The sequence below is a fragment of the Tupaia chinensis genome, unplaced genomic scaffold (assembly GCF_000334495.1).
Source record: "Tupaia chinensis unplaced genomic scaffold, TupChi_1.0 Scaffold000290_1, whole genome shotgun sequence".
Classification (NCBI taxonomy): Eukaryota; Metazoa; Chordata; class Mammalia; order Scandentia; family Tupaiidae; genus Tupaia; species Tupaia belangeri.
The window spans coordinates 2,802,218-2,817,641 of record NW_006159775.1 but is presented as its reverse complement, the minus strand read 5'-3'; the positions used below and the strand labels follow the sequence as shown (position 1 = coordinate 2,817,641).

The window sequence follows — 15,424 nt, the reverse complement described above, 5'->3', positions numbered from 1 at the left end:
AATTGTAGACTCCAGAGATAGTGTGAGGAGAGGGCGGGAAAGGACAGAGGGTCAGAAAGAGGGTAAAAATAATTCTAGGAACTAGAAACAGAAAATTGTTTATAACATGAATGATTAAGTCACTATGCAGTATATACTGGATGGGAAATCACATTTTGTAAGCTGTGATGATGCTTAGGGAGAGAATGTAAATTAAGTTACAAAAAAAAAAGTTTCAGGAAAAAAGAAATTTATTCAATGACTGCAGTAAGATATATAGTCCCAGCTAGGTGCTACTTTATAGGATGTGTAAAGTTAGACTTGTGTTCATGGAAATGTATATATCAGCTGTGTTTGCTATGAAAATATTTAGATTAATTAAGGTCTTTAGTAATTCAGTAAAATGTGGGGGAAAAACAGTATAGAAAGCAAACATAGATACCAGAGACAGTGTGGGAGGAGAGTGGGAGATGGCAGAGGGTAAGAGATAGGGAATCAAGGATGGGGGAAAAAAAACAAAACATACAGAAAATAAGAAATGGAAAATTATTTGTTGACAATAACATGTTTGTTGATGTGCTTGATTGAGAGAATATACAGTGTACTCTGGATGGAAAATCTCATTTTGTATGCTGTAATGATGTACAGTGAATGAATGCAAATAAATAAATTGAAATAAAAAAAATCTTGAGAGGAGAATGGAGGAGAAAGGATTGGCACATGGATAGGGGGTGATTTGTTGATTTCTCGCTTTCTATCTCTAAGTCTCTCGGCGAGTACGCACACCCTATAGCAACTCTCTCTAAAATAATAATTCTTTAGCAATATTAGTGACGTGTCCCGTATCAATCGCCACATCTAGCCGGTGGCTGCCATAGCAGAGAGTGCAAAACACATCTGTCATTTACACACATTTCTGCTGAACAGTGCTGCACTAGCTAACTCCTGCATGGTACGTGATGAGATATCTATGCAGACATAAAATAAGACAAAATTAATTCCTAGTTTTTTTGCACTTTTGAGACACATATCTGCAAGTGAAATTAATAAAATCAGTTTTGTAAAATTAGTAGTGTCATCTCGAATTGTAAACAGGCAAATTCTACAAGCATGTTTCTGTAAGCTTTTTATGGAAAATACTTGACATTACAGATTCAGAGGTTAATTCTCCCATCAGTGTATGCATAAATCTTCTTTAAATGTTAATAGGAGAATGTTAATGACAGATACTCTTAGATCAACAGGAGAGGAGTTACTGTAGCATAGAAATCTATTTTCTCTCCTCTCCGAACTACTTAACCTGCAATTGTGATTAGCATTTGCATAACTTTAAATTCTGGTTTGTAAAATTAAATAAAATCATTTTAATGTTTTAATCCCATTGCTTTTTTTAATTTTGGACTACAATGTTGAGGTGACATAGGATAAATTGGGACATTTCTTTAAAAATGTATTGAATAATAAAATATCTCTACTTGAACTATGTTTTTTAGTTTCCTGATTTTTATTCCTTATAGTCATATGAAATACTCGCTCAGAAACATGATGCTTTTTCCTTACATAATGGGATACCCAAAAGTGACAAGGAGAAATGGTGCTTCCTCTGAAGTTAGGTTCTGACCTAGCACCTCCACTTTGTCTGCATTTCACCATGGTCACACAAAACTTAACCCAAGAGAGAGATGATGAGGATGCATAGGAAGGAAACAAAACAAAACAACAAAACACTTCCTTCCAAATGGATATAAAAACAAGCTTTAAAGAGAAATGAGAAAAGAGAAAAATAAGTTAACTAATGAAGTGTATTTCTTCAGCAAAATAAGAAACCTTTGAAAAAAGCAGTCTCTGAGAGTGGACGAAGGCAGCTCTGAAGACTGTGTTTTAGTTTTATTTTCAACCGAATAGTATTAAGACAATTCATTTCTGGGCCGGCAGGTTGCATGGTGATTAAAGGCACTGGACTCCCATATGGCCAAGTGCGGTTTGAGTTCTGGACCTGGTGGCTTGCTTTCTCCCTTTCCCTCTCTGTCTCTCACTCTGTCTCTCTCTGGTCCAATAAAAATAAAAATAAATAAAGTTAAAATGATTTTTTTAAGAGAAAACTCATTTCTTTTTCATTTTACATTATAGTTTTCTCTCTCTCCTTTTTGTTTTTCTTCAGATGTAAAAAGCCCTTGCTGTGGTCGCAGTATCACAACTGGCTGGCCTCTCGTGGCATATGCATGAGGAAGAGGAATAATATGGATTCCTCATACTGGGTTCATTTTGAGAACACCAGCTCCTAAGAGACCTTGGAAATCAAAATTACTGATTTTACCTCTTAAGAGGTAAACAGACAACCGACCCACTTCTGGTCTGACAGCATGAAGAACTTTCTGAACCTATCCTTGCAAAATTGTTGCAAATTTAAATTTAAATCAAAGTCTAGAAAAAGACTTAAAGTCTTTAGAAATCATGTTAAGGTCAAAGAGCAAATGAGAACATTTCTATTCCAAAAATTTTACTAAAATTTGTAAAAATGGGGAGTCTGTTATATTTGAACCAACACCCATCCCATGGTCCCCTACTCAGCTCAGTGAGACAGAAACTCCACTCTAGACTGATGTAGCCAAAACTTAAGGCTGCCCATCAGAGAATTATCTTCCCAGGAGAGGCAGGATGCCAGCATTCTCATCCCACCCTCAGTTCCCTGTTGCTGAAGCTAAGTTCTGAGTCAGTGTCCTGTAGTGTAGCAGTTAAGAACTGGGAGCATTGGGAGCTGGATCCCACATGGCTGACTATAGGTTGAATGTCAGCCCTGGCAGCTTGAAAACCATACCAGGTACAAGTATGTGCATGCCCTAAATCTTGACATAAAGGAGAAAATGAAGTAAGAAGATTTCAGCATGACCATGCCCTATTGAAGGGTTCTCTCTCTCTCTCTCATACATGTGTCCTCTGGCAATAAAAAAAAAAAATAAACAATTCAATTGAAAAATGAACAATTTTATTGAATAAAATTATAAAAGACCACATAATAGATGATTCCATTTATACAAAATGTCTAGAATAGGAAACCAGAAATAATTAGGTGGTTGCTTGGAGATGATGGACATAGGGAAAAGGGGGTCAGAGTTAAATGATATGCAATTTTATTTTGAGGTGATAAAAATCTGAAATTGACCATGGCATTGTTTGCATCTATCTGTGGATATACCAAAACCATTGAAATATACACTTTAAATTCATGAATCATATGGTATATGAACTATATAACAAGAATGCTGTCAAAAATAATGTTGATAGGATAGATAAGTCAATCTCCTCTTATTATAAGTCATAGGATACATTTTTCCCACCACTTTACTTTCTATATGAAAGTACTCTTTCTCCATACACCCTCTCCAGCATTACACATCTTCTGGTGGACAGATGTGTGTAACAGAAAAAGAAACAGAGAGGCAGGCAGGAAAAGAAAAGCCCATGGTTTTTAAAATATTTATGCCATAAATTATAATAATGTATAAAGAAAAAACTTCTTGTATGTTGCAAAGTTCTGAATAAATTGACTTGGAAAAAAAGAAAAATATCATGCAAGAGACAAAGATAAGTACATGGATAGTATAATTTTGCATGACACTATTGAAATAAATCGAATTTAAAGAACTAATGTTTCATTGATGGGGCACACCTAAAAATGAATGTAGGTTCAGTATCACCGCATGATGCATGCTCAATGAATGCTTGTTTGCTTGCTTTCTGAAGCAATGCGTGAGTGAACTAATGGCCAGGAGATATGCCACAGAGGCTCTATAGGGCAGGTGCTTTCATGAGTTTAGCTGAATGGATCGCACTGTGCTGGGCGCAGAGTTGGCCCTTGACACATACTTATTTTCCTCCATGCTCTTCTTCCCCTTCCTTATGCTTTGCTTACATTTTCCATCACCTTAGACTTATGGTTGCTGAGTGGAATGTAAAATAATATGGAGAGAAAAGGCAATGACAGTTTTCTTGAAATGTCTGCTAACACTCCTCAGAAACAAGGTGGAATTTGTGCAGAGTTTTTAGTTGAAGTAACCATGTAGGATAACTCCCTCATTTTTATGGTGTCTGAATTCAGAGAATTTAAATAGGTGTACCATCCCCCTCTCGGGATCTTGGGCACACACACGCGCCCGGCATGAGTTTAAGCCACCAGGTCTGGGACTCGAACTGCAGTCAACTATGTGGGAGTCCAGCGACATAGCCATTACGCTAACTGCTGGTTCCCCTTAACATTTTTTTGAAGCACATAATGCTTTTACTTTTATTTTAGAATATCCATATAATCATAAGAATTTTTACATCTTTATGTGGACGAGGACACAATAAGACATAAGTTATGAAACAATTACAATGCCTTTTACTAAGGCAATTCTGAACATGTGTTTAATGTGCTCATTGACCACTGTCATGGACCATTATTATAGATAAACCTTTATTGGTAATTTTCTTCAGTGGGTGGAGAGGGATGTACCTGTGGGAACTAGGAGTAAATACGTCAGAAGGAGGTGATGTTGATAACTTCGAGGTAGCCAGGTTTAGCTCAGGAATAATAATTGTGTCACTACTCCACTATTTCATGTTCATGGCACACATTTCTTTTTTAAAAAATTATTTTATTTGCCAGAGGGCATGTGTGTTCAACAGACAGAGATAAAAGAGACAGAGACAGAGAATAAAGCACCCTCCCCCACCATGTGGCATGGTTAAGCCACAAGTCCTTCTTCTCCATTTCTCCATCATTTCAAGATTTTAGGTATATATGTGCACACACTTGACATGTTTTTCAAGTCACCTGGTCTGGGACTTGAACCACATAGTTGGCCATGAGGAATCCACCTCCCTTAACCACTAGACCATGAGCTGACCCATTATTCCACAATCTATAGTTGATCATTTTTTTTTTCTTCTGAGCTGGGAATACTATATCAGCACATCAGGCAGCTATCAGCAAGTATTTGCAACTAAATCAAAAATTTAAATTATCTCCTATTCCTGTGATAGAGTTTCTTCAGTCATTGGTTTGACTAGGAACATATCTAATGCAAAAAATGTGGATTAGATAGATAACATATACCCATATACTTGACTAGTCATTTAGCCTGAGTGTCTGTATAATTTGGTTTCAAAAAGATTATGTGGTCACTATAGTTAATTAACCTCCCCGGGATTTGACAAATTGCTGAAAGAGCAAGAAGCAGGCAAAAGGGCCGAAACAACTCAACCTGCTCTTTGGCAATTATTGCAGATTGGTCCAATTTCAAAATGTGTTTAAAGCATAAAGCTTATATTTTACCATAATTTCCGCCCTGTGTTATGTATTTAGGATTCTACTCTAAACAAAAAAACAGAGCACTTGCCCTCCAGATATCTGCATACTAGTTATCATGAAATGAAGAATTTTAATAAATGTATGTACATTTTTGTGTACATTGACTCCTTTCCCCCATGTCAATTCTTTTTTTCCACTCAATTTGGTTAATATTATTACTGCATATGTCAGCCTGTTTCAGTCTTGATAAGAAAAAAATACGGAGAGATTCTTGCCATAATCGGACCAGGGTCTCAGTGTCCCCAGTGTACTCTGAAGACCTGGTGATGATCTCCCAAGTTAACTGAAGAACCTCAAAGGCGTAAGATTCAAGACAGAGCAAGCACTTCACACGGTTGCTCCTCTCTGGGGACATCTATATTATTCCTGGTAGGCAAAGGTTATCCAAAGTGTGTAAGTGTCCAGAAACTCTTCTGTAGACACCATACAATGATAATTTGTATTTCCTTGGCTCAGGAATAATGATACTACTATCATAGCAAAAAAGGTTCTTAATATTTAAGAGCATGACTTTGAAAGAGATGGTAACTTGATATTGAATTTACTTCCTAAAAGTAAGGAAGTATAAATACAAACAGATAAAGTGCAGTCAATATAATACGTAAATAGTTTAAACTGAAATGTAAGGGTTCTCACAGAACAATGATGACCTAAATTTGAAGGAAAACCGTGCTCCTATCCACAGGGAATAATTCCTAGGACCCCTGCGGAAACCAAATCTATGGATGCCCAAGTCCCTTCTATGAAAGGGTGTATCATGGGATCATCCGGGGAGGCTGACACTGTAGAAGGAGAACTCAGAGATAAAGGACTGTGAACTCTTTGCCATCTTTTAACTAGTCTGATTCAATTTAAGACTTACTAGATGGAACCAGCAGTAGGCGTAATGGCCATGTCGCTGGACTCCCACATAGTCGACTGCAGTTTGAGTCCTGGACCTGGTGGCTTAAACTCATGCCAGACGCGTGTGCACGTATGCCCAAGATCCCGAGAGAAGAGACTGTGGCATGGCCATCCCCCCTGGGGGGAGCAGTGATTTCCCACTTTCTGTCTCTGTCTCTTTCTGTCTTTCTGGTGAGCGCGTGCGCCCTATAGCAAAAGCCTCTCCAAAAAGAAAGAAAGAAAGAAAGAAAGAAAGAAAGAAAGAAAGAAAGAAAGAAAGAAAGAAAGAAAGAAAGAAAGAAAGAAAGAAAAGAAAAGACTTACTAGAAATTGCTATAAATACTTATGGCTCAGAGTGGATACTCTTTTGACAAGACAGAAGACAAACACGTAAAGAAATATTTAGAACCTAATGCTATAAATGATACCATAGAACCACACATCAGCTCCGAGAGATAAGACAAAGCAGAAACATTTACTGCACCAGGGAAGACTTCAGAGACCTGAGACCTGACAAAATATTAAATAATTAACTGAAGTACACCAGGTCAATGGGGATGTGTCTGTGTGTGTGTGTGTGTGTGTGTGTGTGTGTGTGTGTGTGTGTTGGGGGATGCTGTTAGTTTTGAGGTGGGAGTTTGGGGAAGGATGAGGAAAGTAGATACAGTGAACTTTCTGGATAGAGGAAACACGTATTCAAAGAGAGTATGTCTTAAGATTGGAACTCAGGTTTTATCAAAGTGTGTATTAAGTGCTAAAGTTGAAATGAAACATAACGCTTTGGCACTGGAGTGACAGGAAGAGAGGCACTACAGAAGCACAGACTAGAAGAGCCGAGTTCCCTTCACAGGAGGCCAGAACAGCTTTGGTGTGTGTTTGTGGGGGAGGGGGTGAGTGACGTCTTCACAGAAATCGACTCCAGTGATTTGTTCTACCATCTACCCAGGTCCTCATGGTAGAAATCCGGTCATCGAAATACCTTGTTTGGATCATTTCCAAGGTATTTAAAAATGGTCTTTTTGATCCCACCTGGGCTTGTCCAATTTTAGACTCAAGTTTAAAAATGAAGATCATGGGACCAGCAGTTGGCATAATGGCTATGTTGCTGGACTCCCACATAGTCAACCACGGTTCAAGTCCTGGATCCGGTGGCTTAAACTCATGCCAGGTGTGTGTGCGCGTGTGTGCCTAAGATTCTGAGAGGAGAATGGAGGAGAAGGGATTGTGGCATGACCGGCCCCCACCACTGGGGGGTGATTTCTTGCTTTCTGTCTCTCTCTCTGCCTTTCTGGTGAGCGCACAAAAACCTCTACCAAAAAAAAAAAAAAAAAGAAGATCGTATCATCAGTATCATCATTACTCACTGTAGTAACAATGTCAAAATTCATAAACATCACATAAAAGGATTTTGGAGATGTGGGCCTCTTTACTTTTCCAGACTTATCAGTCTGTATCTCCCCCATTCTGTAAACTGCTGCTATGCTGACATTCTTTCTGATCCCCAAATATGTAACCCTGTCTTTCCTCCAAGTTTTAGTTCTGCCAGAATAATTTTTTAGCATAAAATACAAGGTTTCTTATCTAGTTCCTACTCATTCATTAGATTTCTATTTAAATATTATTTATTCAGCAAAGGAGGCCTGCCATCCAAATCCAAATCAATGTCTTTTCTAGAGCTTCTACCATGCCATAACATTTATAACGAACACAAAGAATGATGGCTTTGTTTAATTTTATCTACTCTAGACATCTTACAGATCTTTTCTATTTGATTCTCATATTATGTACCATATACTCAGTATTTAACTAAGGGTGTGGCACATGGTAAAGAGCAAATATATGTTGAGACTGAACGGAGACTCTTTTGCAATAAGACCCTCGTGGGGGCCGGAAGGTGATGCAGGTCCCACGGTGCGCTGTGAGAAGAACAATGGAGGGGGTCTAAGGTTCTTGTCCAGAGACCTCTCTAAACATGCTGGGCGTGAGCGTGCCCATGATTTGGGGTTTATTCTACCTCCAACTTCTGTTTTTTATTTTTAGAGATATTTTTCCTTTAGGGCATGTGTGTGTTTGCCAGACAGAGACCGACAATGAGAAGTCATCCCCCAAGTGGCATGGGCATGCCACAATCCCTTCTCCTCCATTCTCCTCCTGGGATTTTGGGAATGCATGCACACAAGCCTAGCGTGAGTTTTAGGACGCCAGGTTTGGAACTTGAACTGTGGTCGACTATGTGCGAGCCCAGCGACATAACCATTATGGCCATCTGCTGGTACCCTTCCAACTTCTTCTAGAATGACCCAATGACTGAAGTCTCTGTTTAATTTTATCTACTCTAGACATCTTACAGATCTTTTCTATTTGATTCTCATATTATGTACCATATACTCAGTATTTAACTAAGGGTGTGGCACATGGTAAAGAGCAAATATATGTTGAGACTGAACGGAGACTCTTTTGCAATAAGACCCTCGTGGGGGCCGGAAGGTGATGCAGGTCCCACGGTGCGCTGTGAGAAGAACAATGGAGGGGGTCTAAGGTTCTTGTCCAGAGACCTCTCTAAACATGCTGGGCGTGAGCGTGCCCATGATTTGGGGTTTATTCTACCTCCAACTTCTGTTTTTTATTTTTAGAGATATTTTTCCTTTAGGGCATGTGTGTGTTTGCCAGACAGAGACCGACAATGAGAAGTCATCCCCCAAGTGGCATGGGCATGCCACAATCCCTTCTCCTCCATTCTCCTCCTGGGATTTTGGGAATGCATGCACACAAGCCTAGCGTGAGTTTTAGGACGCCAGGTTTGGAACTTGAACTGTGGTCGACTATGTGCGAGCCCAGCGACATAACCATTATGCCATCTGCTGGTACCCTTCCAACTTCTTCTAGAATGACCCAATGACTGAAGTCTCTGAGAAACAGGATCCACCTCCATCGCTTTGCTCTTGAATTTCCAGTTATAAACGTAGAATGTGACTCACAGGAGTGGCTCAATAAATATTTGTTAAATAATTTGATACAATGTAAAACACTTGGCATCAACATTGTATTATTAAGAATAGCTTCCAGCATAAATGTTAAATAAGAATTTCTAGTATTCATAAAAATTAAGTTCCCATTTACTTTCTCATCCATGGAAGAAAGTCATTGCGTGACTTGGAGTCTTTGTGGATTAATGAAAGTTCCATTACAGAGTCACTGCTACTTTTTAAAAATTAATGTCTGACATGTTCATAATATGTATGTAAGGTAAGAATCTGGAATTATTTCTTCTTAATGTAGGTATCTTTTAATTATGTCTATTAAATATGTATAAAACACTTTGAGAGTAAGCATTATTCCTAGTTTTCAAAAAAAGGGAGTGCCAGAAAAACTCATTTTTTGCGTCCTTGTGTAATAATATTTTGTAGGAATGCAGATATAATTTTATTCTACATGTTGCTTTTGGCATCTATGCAATAATAGAATTTTTAAAACTATCCATTCTGAGACCTCCATAGAGAAGCATTATAACATACAATTTCCTTTGGGCTGTGTTTTTTTTTTTTTTTCTTTTTTTTTCGAGAGGTTTTTGCTATAGGGCACATGTGCTTGCCAGAAAGACAGAGAGAGACAGAGAGACAGAAAGTGAGAAATCACCCCCCAGGGAAGTTGGCCACGCCGCAATCCCTTCTCCTCCATTCTCCTCTCGGGATCTTGGGCACACACGCACATGCTCCCAGCATGAGTTTAAGCCGCCGGGTCCGGGACTTGAACCACGGTTTACTACTGGGGAGTACAGCAACATAGCCATTACACTAACTACTGGTCCCCCTTTTGGCTATTATTGATGCTTTCCAGATCTCTAAAATTCTTCCTTGCAAGTATGCTGCCCGGCAAATCTCTTGATTATCACATGTGTTTTATTATAGGTAATTATGCACCTGTCTCACTCCCTGGACTGGGCTTCTCTTAGAGCAGAGACTACATTTTCTTTATCTTTGCATCTTCAGCATGACACTTCACACATAACAAGCCTTTAATAAATCTTTGTTCAAAGGATGAAATAACGTTTACTTCATCACTTTTCGCAAATCTAGCGCTTGGATTCATGAGTCTAGGAGTCAAGGGGTGCAAATGAGAGTGGTACCACTCACTGTTACCTGTAGTGACCCACTGGTAAAACTTTCCATTTGATCCCAACCCTTATATGATCTGCTGGCCTAGTGGTCTAATTCCAGAAAGAAGAAAGTGTTTCATTGAACTGGTCTGGCTGCTTCTACATGTCTGAGTCAACAGGCAGAAAAGGGAGATCCTGTGCTGAGTAAGGTGACTGATCCAGAACACAAGGGGAAGCTGGACTGCTACTCCACAACGGAAGTATGAAAGACAAGGTCTGGAACATAGAAAACGTCTTGACCTTGCTTAGCACATGTGGAGTATCCCTTACTGGAAATGCTTGGGACTGAAAAGTTTTAAAGTTTGAAATTTTTCAGATTTTGGAATATATGTGATGAACTATCTTCGGAATGGAGCCCAAGTCTAAACACAAAATTCATTCATGTTTCAGTTATACCTTACGCATATATCCAGAAGGCAATATTTCATACAATAGTTTTGTATTATAGTATTTTTACTGATACCTATTCACATGAACTCAGGGAATTTTCCACTTGTGTAATCACTCTGGTGCTCAAAATGTTTTGGATTTTGGAGCATTTTGGATTTTAAATTTTTGGATTAGGGATGCTCAACCTCTTATGTCCTGTGATTAAGATCAATGAAAAAGCTACAACAATTCACTTCAAGCAGGACTACAAATGACCCAGACTCTATAAGAATGAACAATTAGGGGCCAGCAGGTGGCATAGTGGTTAAGGCACTGGACCCATGGCCAACTATGGTTTGAGTCTCAGATCTGGTGGCTTGGTTTCTCTCTCTCTCTCTCTCTCTCTCTCTCTGTGAGTGCATTTGTCTCTCTCTATCTTTCTCTGGTGAGTACACACACTCCCTGGCAATTTTTAAAAATTGTTTTAAGCATCAACATGTAATTAATTTAAAATATATATAATTTTCTTGAAATTTAGTTTTTTACAGACCTAAAAGAACAATAAAAATAAATGAAATAAAATACTTTTTTAAACAAGAATAAAGAATTGAGTCATTCTGTCAGTTAAAGAAGCACAACTAGCCAAAGTGCAAGCTGTAGGCAAAGGGAATCCAGAATAGACAATGGAGGAAGACGATTGTACAGAATAGCTACAACATGATTAGTTATAACTACTTGCAATGATGATTTCCACTTTATTTTTGTTATGAATATATTTGTATACACATATTCATAGGTTAAGAAAATATCTTTCTTTTTCTTTTTTTTGCTTATTCTCTTATCATATAACATAAGATGTTTGACTTTATATAAGTATTTAAATATTGTGAAATTTAATAATAGCATTTAAGTTACTGAGTATCAACAGAAAAGTAAACATTACTCAAGGACTTGACCTTTTCTTCTGGGTAAGGAGTTCACTTGTTTTCTGTTATTCATAGGATAGTTGTACTATACTAGGTAGAATTATGACCTTGTCATTGTATTGGGTCATCAGGAATAAATAAATAAATAAGCACGCTTCTCCAAGTTGCTTAACTCGGCAAGTAATGTGTAGGATATTAAAAACAGGTATTAAACTTCCCTAATAAACATTCATCAGTTGATGACATTTTTGATAAATACAGATAAGCCTCGAATTCTGTATCCAATGATAACCAGGTGAGCAACTCCATTTATTATACACTTAAAAAGGCACAAAACCTTATTTAATCTTCAGAATTATCTATAGGTTAGGTATTATTATCCCCTTATTATGGATGTAGTAGCCAGGCTCAAAGTTAAAGAGACTAGTTCATAATCATGGAGCTGATAAATGTGACCTCCTGATCAAGAATAACTAGCAGCCAGGGCTCTCAACATCAGGTCAAATTTCGTACTGCTCATTTTTAACCTCTACACAATCTCCTGACTTACTCCATAGTGATTAAAAACAGGCCAAACTGGGACCAGCAGTTGGTGTAATGGCCATGTTGCTGGACTCCCATGTAGTCGACCGCAGTTTGAGTCCCAAACCCGGTGGCTTAAAACTCACGCCGGGCACGTGTGCGTGCCCACCACCCCAAGAGGAGAATGGAGGAGAAGGGATTGCAGCGTGGCCATCCCCCCTGGGAGTGATTTCTCGCTTTCTGTTCTTTGTCTTTCTGGTCATCAAATGCGCTCTATAGCAAAAACTTCTCAAAACAAAACAAAACAAAACAAAACAACAGGCCAAACTATTTGAGGTTTAGATAAACATTCTAGCAATTTATAGTGTAACCATATTTGTAAAGTATTTGGGTCTTGTTTTTTCCATATACAGAACAAGTAAAAATAACAGAGTCTAATTATATTACATTGCTATGAGGATTACACAAATTATTTCTTCCAAGAGTGCCTGTCACATAGTAGGAACTCAATAAATATTACCTTTAACTATTATTCCTTTGGACCAAGTTTATGACAGCTGCTTTTATAATCATGCATCAAAGTTATCTTCTTGACTCCAGCTAACCATAAGACCACAATTGCAAAAGTATATTGAAAAATCACATTATAATGAGGTTACAGATCATGTTTTTTAGGTATGTACTTCAAGACTAATAATCAATAAAACAATATAAATTACTATAATGAGAGAAATTATCATGTATAGTTCTATGACATGGATATCAATTGTTCTTGATTTATTCTAACCCCAAATTTGGGTCAATATGGAGTGTTTTAAAGAATCTTGATAATAGCAATTATTTTGAGATGTGCAAATTGTTTCTGAGTATTTAAACTAGAATTCTTTCTCTTAGAATTCCTGTACCATTCTCAAGATACTTACTGGAATGATATTTTTAACCATTTGACCTCATTCTTTTTCTTTTTTTCTTAAATTTTGCCAGAAGGCCTGTGCACTCAGCAGAGAGAGACAGAGAGATCAAAAGAAAGAGAGAGGGGGCCGGCAGGTGGTGTGCTTAAAGGTGCTGGACTCCCACAGGCGCTGGCTGACTGTGGTTTGAGTCCTGGACCTGGCGGCTTGCTCTTTCTCCCTGGTCAAAATGGAAACATAATGATAATAAAAAAATAATTCTTCTAAAAAGCGGGAGGCAGTGAGAAAGCACCCCCTCTGTGGGATGGTCATGCAGTGTTCCCTTATCCTCTGTTTCTCCTTCCTCTCAGGATTTTGGGCATGGGTCCACATGTGCCCCGTATGATTTTTCAAGCCGCAGGTACAGGACTCACACTGTGCAGTTAACCATGTCGGATCCAGCTGCTGTAACCACTACACCCCTGGCTGGCCTCCACGTGACCTATTCTTAATGACAGAACACAAATATAAAACAGACAAGCACACACAAAACTAAACAAAAGAGCCCACAAACAAGCACAAACAGAAAACACTAAATATCAAAAGATTCTCAATAAAACTACTTATTTTTGAGCTATTGCTGAACCATCAGATAATGAAAAGGATGGCAGTTGGTCAGTTTTCTTTGTCAAAAATATGACCTACAATTAATCATAGCCAGATCACCTATGATAGGTGGCATCTATGGCTGGAGGGCCAGTTGAGATTTTGTACTGACAACTGCATTTTCACTTACTGTGATTTCACTTTTTTTTTTTTTTAAGGTTTTTGCCATAGTGTGTGTGCCTTCACTGGACAGGAGAGAGAGAGCAAGGCAGAGAGGCAGTGAGAAGTAAAGTGAGAAATCGCCCCTGGGGGGTATGACCATGCTGCAATCGCTTCTCCTGGGATCTGTGGCACCCACGCACATGCACCCAGTGTGAGTTTCAAGCTGCAAGGTCCAGGACTCCAAATGCAGTCAGACATGTGGGAATCCAGCGCCTCAGTCACCATGCTGCCTGCTGGTCTAGAACTTTCACATGCTTTAAAAGGAATCAAAATGCATGTTTTGCTCATGTGCAAAGTTCAACTCACCTTCACTTTGCACATTTCAGCATATAAAATATAGAAACCCTTCACCTTCCCCATTCTCCTGAGATAAAAAAGTGTAAAATGAAATAATATGGATTGAAATATGCAGAGCAGGAGCTCAAATTATGGCTCCTCCCATTCTCTTCCTTCATGAACATATAAAGAATACCAACATATACAATGGTAAACATGGTGGCATAATGATTCAAAAGGACACAAATTGGTGTCAATTCACTAGGTGGGTCTCAACGCTTTCGTCTGTAAACTGAAATACTTCCTAATTCTTAAAATTATATTATTCTATAATGTAGCTGGTTTATTATTATTTTTAATATATATTTATAATTTGCATTTAATCACTATATCAAGATAGTTGATATTACCATCCTTAAGAAAGGCACTTTTCCATGAAAGCATTATATACCTTAAAGTTAGATGAAAAATATGACAGATACTGAAAAGCAATTAATCATGTATTATATCCTTCCATTTGATTTTTAAAATCTACTAAGGAAAGAAGGGAAACTATATCCAGTTAAGAGCAGCACTGCACTCCATGTAATCTGAAGTATAGTATAGGTATGTGCATCTGAACACACAAGTCCATGTACATATCTATATATCCATGTTATACATAGTCAGTGTGTAGGTATGTGTGTGCATATATACACATGCACATATACATATGCATATATAATGAACATTCTATTTTAAATTGGTAATCAATGAAATGTAAGTCTGAAATTTACCAGTTTTTGTTTTTTGTTTTTTGTTTTTTTTAGAGATTTTTGCCATAGGGTACATGTGCTCACGAGAGAGACAGAGAGAGGCAGAGAGACAGAAAGCAAGGAATCACCCCTCCCCCCACAGGGGGATGGCCATGCCATACTCCCTTTTCCTCCATTCTCCTCTGGGGATTTTGGGCATACACAGATGTCTGGTGTGAATTTTAAGCTGCCAGGTCTGAGATTGGAACCACAGTCGACTACATGGGATTCCAGCAATGTAACCATTACACCATCTGTTGGTCCACCGCAAGGATTTTCAAGACTCATTTTAACTCAAATATACATTTGTTTACATTCATAAACTAAAGCAATGAACATTTTACAGACTTCCTTTCTTTTCTAATAGAGGCACCTGGTATATAATTTTCATTTTGTAAAATAATTCATACATAAGAAGCAAAACAAGTATTTGTATAAGAAATGCCACT

General features: G+C 38.1%; 1 protein-coding gene across 5 annotated transcripts in view; it reads right to left on the bottom strand.

Moving 5' to 3' along the window:
- Positions 1–15,424, bottom strand: part of NOL4 (nucleolar protein 4) — a 365,383-nt gene that overhangs the window by 134,264 nt on the left and 215,695 nt on the right. The gene's annotated exons all lie outside the window — the stretch shown is intronic.